General features: G+C 49.7%; 1 long non-coding RNA gene across 1 annotated transcript; it reads left to right on the top strand.

The window, feature by feature from the left end:
• Positions 1-9178: 9178 nt before the first annotated feature.
• On the top strand, positions 9179-10113 carry LOC119280902. Its single transcript, XR_005138209.1, has 3 exons — positions 9179-9235; positions 9895-10009; positions 10084-10113. It is a non-coding gene; the product is annotated as an uncharacterized LOC119280902 (long non-coding RNA).
• Positions 10114-10604: the final 491 nt, after the last annotated feature.

Here is a 10604-nt window from a genome sequence, read left to right as displayed (position 1 = left end):
TCCTCCTTCCCCCAAGTCCTAGTCCAACTAGGGAAAGGGGGGAGTCCTACTCCCGGTGGGAGTAGGACTCCTCCGGTGCGCCTCCTCCTAGGGCCGGCCGCACCCCCCCTTGCTCCTTTATATACGGGGGCAGGGGGCACCCTAGAACACACAAGTTGATCTACGTGATCGTTCCTTAGCCGTGTGCGGTGCCCCCCTCCACCATATTCCACCTCGGTCATATCATCGCAGAGTTTAGGCGAAGCCCTGCGCCGGTAGAACATCATCATCGTCACCACGTTGTCGTGCTGACGGAACTCATCCCCGACACTTTGCTGGATCGGAGTCCGGGGATCGTCATCGAGCTGAACGTGTGCTGAACTCGGAGGTGCCGTACGTTCGGTACTTGGATCGGTCGGATCGTGAAGACATACGACTACATCAACCGCGTTGTCATAACGCTTCCGCTTACGGTCTACGAGGGTACGTGGACATTACTCTCCCCTCTCGTTGCTATGCATCACCATGATCTTGCGTATGCGTAGGATTTTTTTTTTTTTGAAATTACTACGTTCCCCAACAGCCTTTGCCATGATCTTATTAATTTGTCTTGTAAACTAATTTTGTCAGCATTTATTTGTTGGCGGGTCATGTTGAACTGCCATTGTTTGGTGGAGGCTCGTGCTTGTGCTGAAAATAAGCTCCTCTTCCTGATAGCTTCAAAGGCATAATAACTATGCTCATTGATGATGACCATAGCTATTTCAGAGTGATGACATACATTTCCCATATGAACATGTTACATGGAGGGGAAACTGCAGAAAATTGTGAAACATGAAGGCAAATCCACATATGCTCTGCATATGCATGTAGTGGTTTAGTGGTATGACTCTGCTTGAGAATGTGCATGCTGACACAAACTGTTGTTTATGCATGCATCACGCCCAAGTTAATCTCATGGGCTAACTAATCCATTCATGTCGCAAAAGGAAAAACAAAAGAAAGAATGTTCAATTAATTGGATATGTTCACAGGTGGATATAACAGGTTGAGTCGAAGCATTATGTTTCATAAAATAAATAAATAATGTTAAAATCCAAATAGATAAAATAGTCCACTGTGTTTGGCTCTTGATATTGGTAACTTGCCATAATATGATTCTAAAGTGCTACTCACCTACATCGACTATAGTTTATATCAAGCATGCAAGTATTGGTAGTGTTAGTTACAGGAAAGGATGGGAGCAACACTATGCACCTTCAATTTGAGAGCTTGCGCAGAAAACGTCGAAGGGAAGCTCTATTTCATTATGGCCTCTTTGACACTGCTCTTGGTCGTATGCAATTATTGTTGAAAGGCATGTCTAATAACATTTATTATGTCATCTGACATAGAATGATTGCAAAGTTATGGAGCAAGGGAGATACCTAATTACCTTTTCTTGATAACACAATCTTAATCCAGGTCAAAGAAAGAGAGAACATCCAATGACTAATCTTGATTGCAATTCATATCTAGATTTACTCCACTGACATTAGAATTTAAAAGTGCAATTGTTAACAAAGACGAAATTATAGCTTTATCAAGTTGCTCATGATCGGCAGATACAGGTTAGAGTGATTAGGGGTCTAACTGAACCAAATTATAGCAAAACAAATTTGATGTGGTGGATCTCGTACCAAAATTGTTCTCCGGCCTCTCCTTTGTCGTGTTGTTCAACGTCTCTGACAATAGACTCATAGGAGAAATGCTGCATAACAGGTTCAACACGCTGCCTCGGAGCTAGTACCCTGACGACACTGGCCTATGTTGCATGCCGGTGCTGCCGTGCAGCAAGCCAGCAGCGACCGGCTGCCAAGAGCAAGCATATCTGACATTTTGGGCATTGATCCTGGCCGTGGTGGTCACCGCTCACCACCGGGCTAGCATGTGATGCGCCGATCTGGGCAGATGTAGGGTAGAAGGCACAAATACTGAGCAACCTGCAGGAGAGCACCGCTGAGGCAACACACGAATACTGATTACTGAGCATGTGAGGTGACGCAGCCTGCGGCGCCGGCTCCGGCGAGCAACAATGACAGCGTGGCCGCAGCGACTGATCACAGGCATGGCTGGGTAGCACAATACGGTTCCCGCATCCGAGATGGTTGCATACAGACGGGCGCTACATGACCCGATCCGCGATCACAGCTTCAGCGGCGTCATGGAAACAAAGATCCCTGAGATGGCGAGGTGGCGCATAACATAAGCATGGGCACATAGTACCTATAACCTTTGGACACCTCACGAGTCACGAACAACGACGACTACAGTGTCGCAGTTCCCTCCATGCGCACCGAAGAAGAGGGCCATTGTGGGCCGGTCACAGTCGTGGCCAGGACAAAGGGGCCATAGTGTCCCCGGAGTCGGGGGCCACGGCGTCGAGGTTGTCTTATTACGGGCGCATGAGGCGGACTGACGGAGATGATGACGCCCGCGCTACGGGTTGCACCTCCCTTCGGGGACCTTGTTGGCGGTCTGCCATGGTGCAGCCAGCGACGGCACGGACATCGCCGGGGTTGGTGACCATGGTGAAGACCATGTACAAGGTAGCGGCCACGAAGTTCGCCGGATCTGTGAGGCCCACTCCAGCGGCGCAGGGCCTCTGCCTGGCGGGTGTGCACGCATATGCCATCACCGCGTACCCGACGGCCTCACTTGTTGAGACTCCGCGACACCTCTGGACGGTGAAGCAGGGGATGGAACGTCCAGGCAAGACCGAAGGCGATGACGACGGACAGGAGAGGGGGTCGAGGTGATGACGACGGACAGGAGGTTGATCTAAACGGCCGCGAACTTCAAGCGCCGACGGGTTGGACAGGCAGCCACCTACACTCTGTATTAACGAATACGTAAACAAACTAATTAAACATACCAACACATGCAGAACGCGGCGGACGACGAGCATCATGACGGCCCGGTCGCGATGAATGAGCCCCAGACAATTCATCGCCGACGGCAGTCTCCCCCATTAACACGGAACGATCTTCAGTAGGAACAGAACGGCCGCCATTGCACACACGGTTGATAATGGCTGCCCGGATTCAGGAAGACAACCCCGACGGCCTCAACCAGCATGAACAGAGCTACAACGAACCATCGGTAAATGCCGGGCGCGAATGAGCAAAAACCACATGCCGCAATGGAAGTAGCAACAACAGGAAAAGTTCATATTTATAGCAGCTCGGAAGTAATAAAAAAATTCAAAAACAACCCCGAACGACCCAAAGAGGCAACGACCAGAACACGCGACAGAAGCGGTAGCCGCCTCTGAGCCGAACCAACGATGCATGTGCCATGGGGCGAAGCCAAATTGCAAACAATGACTCACGTGGCATCCTCCCAGTAGAACAACAGAATCTGCGAGAAGAGTGGACGAACCTGCCGAACGACACGCACGCATGTAGGATCAGCATGCACATCCAACATGAAAACGCCAAAGTTCACGTAACCAAATCAACGAATCAATCCAGGGCGCGCATGCAGACCAATGTGAGCACACTGATCCAGCCCGCGTGCACACCAATGAAAAACTCAGGCACAAATCCTGTGGAGGACCTGCTGGAGCCACTCGAACAAATCCACACAGGCACATCCCCCAGTAAATAAGCTGTCATCTCCCCATTGGTCCGATTAGCACTGTTTAAAAAACTCGAAAAAACCCAGGTAAATGAAACCGAGCTTGGTGTAGTATATTTAGAATTTAGAATTAACGTGACAGGTTCTTATTGGCCTGATTTAGGCTGTAAAAAAGTTAAAAAAAAATCTCAAACAAGAAACTTACTGAGAAATAGGTGAAGAAAAATTACAACACACACCCATAATTGTACACGCCGATGGAGAGGAAGTTGAGAAAATTTGCAACTAAACGCTATGTCCACACACCACATTCTACCCCGCCACGTCCCAAACAAATATACGTGTCACCCATACATAGGTCCCTAAGTCACTTTCACCCAAGTATAGTGGTTTGGGTATGGGGATGCACGCTGTATTAAATGTATGTTCTTGTCTTTTCAAAAAAATTGTGAATTTATAAAATGTTCCTGAGTTTTTTTTACTTTTAGGGATTCAAAAAAGTTCAATATTCAAAATAAATGTTCGTGTCTACAAAACAATGTCCAAGAATTTATAAACAATATTCAAAACAATGTACGGGAATTTTTAAAAAAGCAATTTAAAAAAAAAATCTGATTCAAAAAATATTCATGAATTTAAAAAATGTTGGTCACAGACAAAAACTGTTTCTGAATATGAAAATTTGTTCCCAAATTTTAAGAAATGTTCGCCTATGCATAAAAACTTGTTGACGAGTTCCAAAACAATGTATGCAATTTCAAAGAATCTTTGTGAATTCCAAAAATATTCATGAATTAGTGAAAAAAATCATGATTTAAAAAGTATTCAATTTTTAAAAATTCTGTACGTATTGGGTGCAGGGGGTACACATGTTATTTTTCAGTAAACAAATGAATGTTTACTGCCTGAAAATTTCCAAAATTGTATGTATGCGCATGTATAGTAGCGCAATATCACTGTACAATATTTCATCAATATATGTGCTTGTATGTGAGAGATACAAAAAAGATAAATACATGAAAAAAGACATGTTGAAGAAAAAATTCATCAAAAACGCTAACATTATTTTGAATTCTGGTGAATTTTTTCAAAAGTGTGAATTTTTCTGTATTGCTGGAAAAAAAATTAAATTTCAGAACAATAATTATAACCGGGAACAATCTGAAAATTGAAAAAATGAAAAAAAATGCAAATGAAAACTTCTAATATTTTTTTATACTATGACCAAATTTTGAAACTTCAAACTATTTTCAAAAATGTGATTCATTAAAAAAAATCTGAACTAGTTCTGAAATTGCTAACAAATGTTGAATACTTTAAACATTATTTTACAAATTAAAATAAACAGAAAAGGAAGAAAAGAAAAAAGAAACAGAAAAAAACGGAAAAAGAAAAGAAGGTACGGTTCGAAACCATGTGCATCTTATTAGTAGCAAATATTACTGTTTTTCGCAAATAAATAAATAAATACTACTGCCAGCTTAATTTGCTAGCACACGCGTTCTAAAAAAAAGGGCCCGCTATAGCGGAATGGACAATTCCATTTATATACAAGAGAGTGCATCCTCTTCTTATTGAAATAAGGCACTTAGTGTGGTGGCTTGCGTGCGCAAATTTTGCCCGGGGGTCACGGCTTAGAAACTTGGCGACACACATTTTTCTTTTTTCTTTATCTTAATTCTCGCTCCCATTGACATATGGGTCCCAGGCTAACGTGGCCCCGTGCTGATGTGTCATACGGGAGAATACGCGATACTTATGCAACGTGTAGAGCTATGACTGTTGTTTCAACCTCAGGGACAATATTTGTTGGAGATCGTTGCAGAAAATAAAAAATTTCTACGCATCACCAAGATCAATCTATGGAGTCATCTAGCAACGAGAGAGAGGAGTGCATCTACATACCCTTGTAGATCGCGAGCGGAAGCGTTCAAGAGAACAGGGTTGATGGAGTCGTACTCGTCGTGACCCAAATCATCGAAGATCCTAGCGCCGAACGGACGGCACCTCCGCGTTCAACACACATATGGAGCAGAGACGTCTCCCGCGCCTTGATCCAGCAAGGAGGAAGGAGAGGTTGAGGAAGAGAGCTCCAGCAGCAGCACAACGGCGTGGTGGTGATGGAGAGGCAGTACTCCGGCAGGGCTTCGTCAAGCTTCCGCGGATGAGGAGAGGTGTCGGGGAGGGGAGGGGCTGCGCCTTGAAGGTGTGTGTGCAGCCCTCCCCTCGCCCCTCTATTTATAGGGGAAGGAGGAAGGGGGTCGGCCCCCTCTAGATGAGATCTAGAGGGGGGGCGGCGGCCAAGGGGGGGGGGGGACTTGCCCCCCAAGCAAAGGGGGGCGCCCCACTTAGGGTTCCCCCCAACCCTAGGCGCATGGGCCCAAGGGGGGAATGCTCCCAGCCCTCTAGGGGCTGGTTCCCTTCCCTCCATGGCCCATGAGGCCCACCGGGAGAGGTGGTGTCGTGGTTCTAAGCCTGACAGTAGAGTGGGGGGTAAGTATGGAGAGGCAAGGTCCTAGCTATGGAGAGGTTGTAAGCACAAAGGATGTACGAGTTCAGGCCCTTCTCGGAAGAAGTAACAGCCCTACGTCTCGGAGCCCGGAGGCGGTCGAGTGGATTATGAATGTATGGATTACAAGGTGCCGAACCCTTCTGCCTGTGGAGGGGGGTGGCTTATATAGAGTGCGCCAGGACCCCAGCCAGCCCACGTAGGAGAGGGTTTAAGGTGAGTTAAGTCTGGGGCGTTACTGGTAACGCCCCACATAAAGTGCCTTTACTATCATAAAGTCTACTTAATTACAGGCCGTTGCGGTGCAGAGTGCCTCTTGACCTCCTGGTGGTCGAGTGAGTCTTCGTGGTCGAGTCCTTCAGGCCAGTCGAGTGAATCCTCGTTGGTCGACTGGAAGGCGACCTCTTCTAGGGATGTCCTAGGGTAAGTTACTTGGAACAGGTCTATGACCCTACCCTAGGTACATAACCCCATCATTAGCCCCCGAATGGATTGAGGCTTCGAGTGAAGAAGGAGTTGATGTCGTTTCCGATTAACCTTTGCGCTATAGTTGTGCGCTGTTCTGGATCAAAGAATCTCTTCGTGGACAGGGAGCAATTTGTCTTCGGTCGACTCGATCCATTCTATTTTTTCGTCGAGTGATCTTTCGAGCTTCGACGATCTCCGAGCGACGGATCGCCGGAAACACCGCGTCTGACAGACTGATTTGTTGCTCGCGGATTCCGCGGGGTGCGAAATTTGGGGGCGCGCGCGAAGCGGGGCAGACCGCGGCATTCGGATGGGACGGGGCATAGACGCCTCGATCTCCGCGCCGCCTTTTTCGCCACGTATCCAGTCCTCATAACTGCTCCCAGATATGATTAGATCGACCGGGCCCACATGTCAGCCACTCGGAAGGGACCTTATAAATGTGCCCGGCGAGGATTTCTGTGCTGCGCTCAGCATTCTCCCTCTCTCCCTCTGCTTCCTTCCTCCCTGCTCAGCGTGCTCGCTCTCGCCCCCGCACCACTTCCCTTCGTGCATCTCACCGGCGACCATGGCCAAGGAGAAGACGGCGGCGCTGGAGCGTGCCAAGAAGGCGTCGGCATCGGAGAAGGCGAAGGGGAGATCCACCAGCCGCAGAGGGTCCTCGTCCAGATCCCGCCTGCCGAAAGGCTGGGTCCAAGGAGACTGGATCCAGTCGACCATCACGGAGAAGGACCTCCTCGACATGGCCAACGAGGGCTTGATCCCTCACGGAGCTGCGAGGTTGCCGGGGAAGGAGTGGCAGCCACAGCCAGAAGAGGGTGAGTGTGTGCTTCTGGCAACTCATGTTGATCGTGGGTTTTCCTTGCCGCCAAGCATTTTCTTCCGTGGCTTCTTGAATTTCTTTGGGGCGCAGCTCCACCACTTTACCCCAAACTCCATTGCCTATCTTGCTGCATTCGTGTCCATGTGTGAGGGTTTCTTGGGCTGTCGACCGCACTGGGGTTTGTTCAAACGTATCTTCACGTGTCGCTCTCAGACCGTGAAGAAGGCGAGCCCAGGTGATGAGAAGACCCGAGTCGTCCAAATGTGTGGGGGCCTGGGGATTCAGGTGAGGAATAATAGCACCTTCCCGCCCATGTCCTTTCCCGAGTCCGTCAGAGGCTGGCAGTCGACTTGGTTCTACTGCCAGGTCCAGTCGACGCCAGGGCAGTCGAGTGGACTCCCTCCGTTCACCATGGACCGAGTGAACAAGCCCTCCCCTCTGAAGCTGATTCCGGAGGAGAAAGCCGACGTGAAGATGTTGATGGAGCGCGTGGTGCAGCTGGTTCGGGAGGGTGTGACAGGCATGGACCTCTTGGAGGTTTTCCTCAAGCGTCGCATCCAGCCTCTCCAGTTCCGGAGCCACTGCATGTGGTTGTACTGTGGGCCCGAAGACGAGACTAGAGTCCATCCAGAAGAAGTCGACGACGCCACTCTGGAAAGATGGATGGTAGCCGTTACCGGAAACAGGGACAACCCGCGCGGAGCTAGAAGGATTCCTCCACTCGACCACAACAGCGACCCAAACAAGGTACACTTGCTCTGCTTTCCATTGTGTCCTTGTCGTATTCATTTCTGCTAACCCTGCCGACTGGTCGACTGATCCTTGTTTGGGCATCTGCTAGGCCTTCACCGAGCTGTACTCGATGCCCAATGGGGCACAAGCTTCGACTGAGGAAGGCGAGGCGAGCGGGGGCGAGGCGAGCGGGGGCGAGAGCCAGGAAGAGGAGGAATGGGACTCGGATGCTGCAGGGGATGATGACGACGATGATGATGATGAAGGTGATGAAGATGACATCGAGGACGAGGAAGAAGAGGAGGAGGAGGTCGTTCCACCGCGCTCAGAAAGGCGGTCGAAGCTTGTCCACGACCCTTCGACCGAACGTGGTAAGGGGGTTGCGACCGCCACTCAGTCGACCAAGCGCCCTCGGACCACCTCTCCGGCGCCGACTGAAAAGGCGCCGAAGCAGCCCAGGGCAGCCTCATCGAAGCCGACCAAGCTCCTGCCGAAGATGAAGGTGTCCATCCCCACCATATCAGGGTAATTGTGTTGCTCATATTTTCTTATTCTGTGCGAACTTTATCTTTGGTCGACGCTGAGGTTAGTCGACTGATCCTTTGGAGTTGCAGTGCTGCTACCTCTGAGACTTCGGCCCGGGCCGATGACCACGAAATGGAGGATGCGGCAACTTCGAACCCAGGTACTGTATTCTTAACACCGTTTTTAGTCGACTGACTCGCGACCTCTGATCCTGATTCTTCTTCGCAGTTCCGCCCCATACTGTTATCGATCTTCCTGACGACGACGAGGATGAAGAACTGCTGGCACGCAGGAAGAGTCGGAAAACGCCCGCCAGTAAGGTGCCTCAGGATGCGACGGCGCCTGAGACTCTGACTGTGGAGGAAGGGAACACCACTCGACACACGGTGTCCTTCGCGATTCCACTGACGAGTGCTCAGCAGCCCTCCCTCTTCACGACTCACCACGTCCCAGAGGACCAAGCTGGTGCAGCGAAGGAGGCAATACGCCAGGCGGGACTCATGATGGAGCAGCTGAAGACCATCCGGGATGCGAGCCAGGCAGCTTATGACGCCAGCTCTGCCCTCCAAAGCAATGTCCAGGTCAGTCGACTGCTGTTTGTTCTGTTGGATATGCTACCAAAAACTTTTCTTTTCCGGGATTTATATTAGTCACCCACTGGGTGTGTCGAATAAACTCCGTGTTAGCGGGGGCACGCTGAGTGCACCCGCTGGGTGTAGTCCCCAAGGCTAAGGTCGACTGCTGGCAGTCGGCCTTAGGCTTTATGATGTCAATCTTTCTGTCAGTCGACCGGTCGACTGGATTTCACAAACCGGTGGGGGCACGCTGAGTGCACCCACTGGGTGTAGTCCCCAAGGCTAAGGTCGACTGCTGGCAGTCGGCCTTAGGCTTTATAATGTAAGTCTTTCTGTCAGTCGACTGGTCGACTGGATTTCGCAAACCGGTGGGGGCACGCTGAGTGCACCCACTGGGTGTAGTCCCCGAGACTGTGGTCGACTGCTTGCAGTTGATCACAGTCTTAGAGAATGCGTCTCGCACACTGTTTTTTTTTTTTTGAGGTCGACTGGTCGACTTTGTCTTCAACGGGATTAGTGGGGGCACGCTGAGTGCACCCACTGGGTGTAGTCCCCGAGACTACGGTCGAATGCTTGTGTTCGGCTGTAGTCTTAGAAACGTGTGTTTTTCCCTTTTCACTCGGAAGTGAATTATTTTTGACATTTAGTCGATTGGTTCTTCGCAGAACTCTTGTGATCTTGTGACTCGCTACTCAGAACTGGAACAGAAGCATACTCAAGTCGAGCTGAGCTTGAAGCTGGTTCAGGAGAAGCTGACAAAGGCAAAGGAGGAGACTGAAGGTATGTTTGGTGAGACCCTGACGACTGCTTTTCCCCTTGCTTGTTTCGGCATCTGATCTCGCTGTAACTTGCAGGTAAGGTAAGGGAGGCCCAGCAGAAGAAAGACCTTGAGCTAGCCGAGAAGATCAAGCTTGCTGACGAGAAGTTAGCTTCAGTCACCAAGCTCGAACAAGACAATACCAATCTGAAAACTGCTCTTGGGATTGCCAACAAGGAAGTCAGTCGACTGAGAACTGACAAAGCTGCCTTGACCGACCAAGTCAGCAAATTGACTGAGAAGAAAACTGAACTGGAGGCCTTCCTGAGTGGCCTTGCCAAGAAGCTGTTTCTTATGCTTGAAGGTAAACCTCCATGTTTGGCAAATATTTCCAACTGTGGCTTCTTCCATTCGACTATCCCCTTGACTTAGTGATCACCCTTGCAGAATTTTGTCAAAACTTTGAAGAGGAAACCAGCCGACTGGAGCCAAACCTTGACCCCGTCAATTCTCCGGTGAACGACGAAGTTGCCATGGATGTTTTCCGACTGGAGTCTCGTGTCGCAGCTGTCGTGGACTATCTCGCAAGGCTGAAGGCCGCCACATCTCGCATCGACT

The sequence above is a fragment of the Triticum dicoccoides genome, chromosome 3B (assembly GCF_002162155.2).
Source record: "Triticum dicoccoides isolate Atlit2015 ecotype Zavitan chromosome 3B, WEW_v2.0, whole genome shotgun sequence".
Lineage (NCBI taxonomy): Eukaryota > Viridiplantae > Streptophyta > Magnoliopsida > Poales > Poaceae > Triticum > Triticum dicoccoides.
The sequence above is the reverse complement of the archived record's forward strand: the minus strand, read 5'-3'. Positions and strand labels throughout refer to the sequence as shown.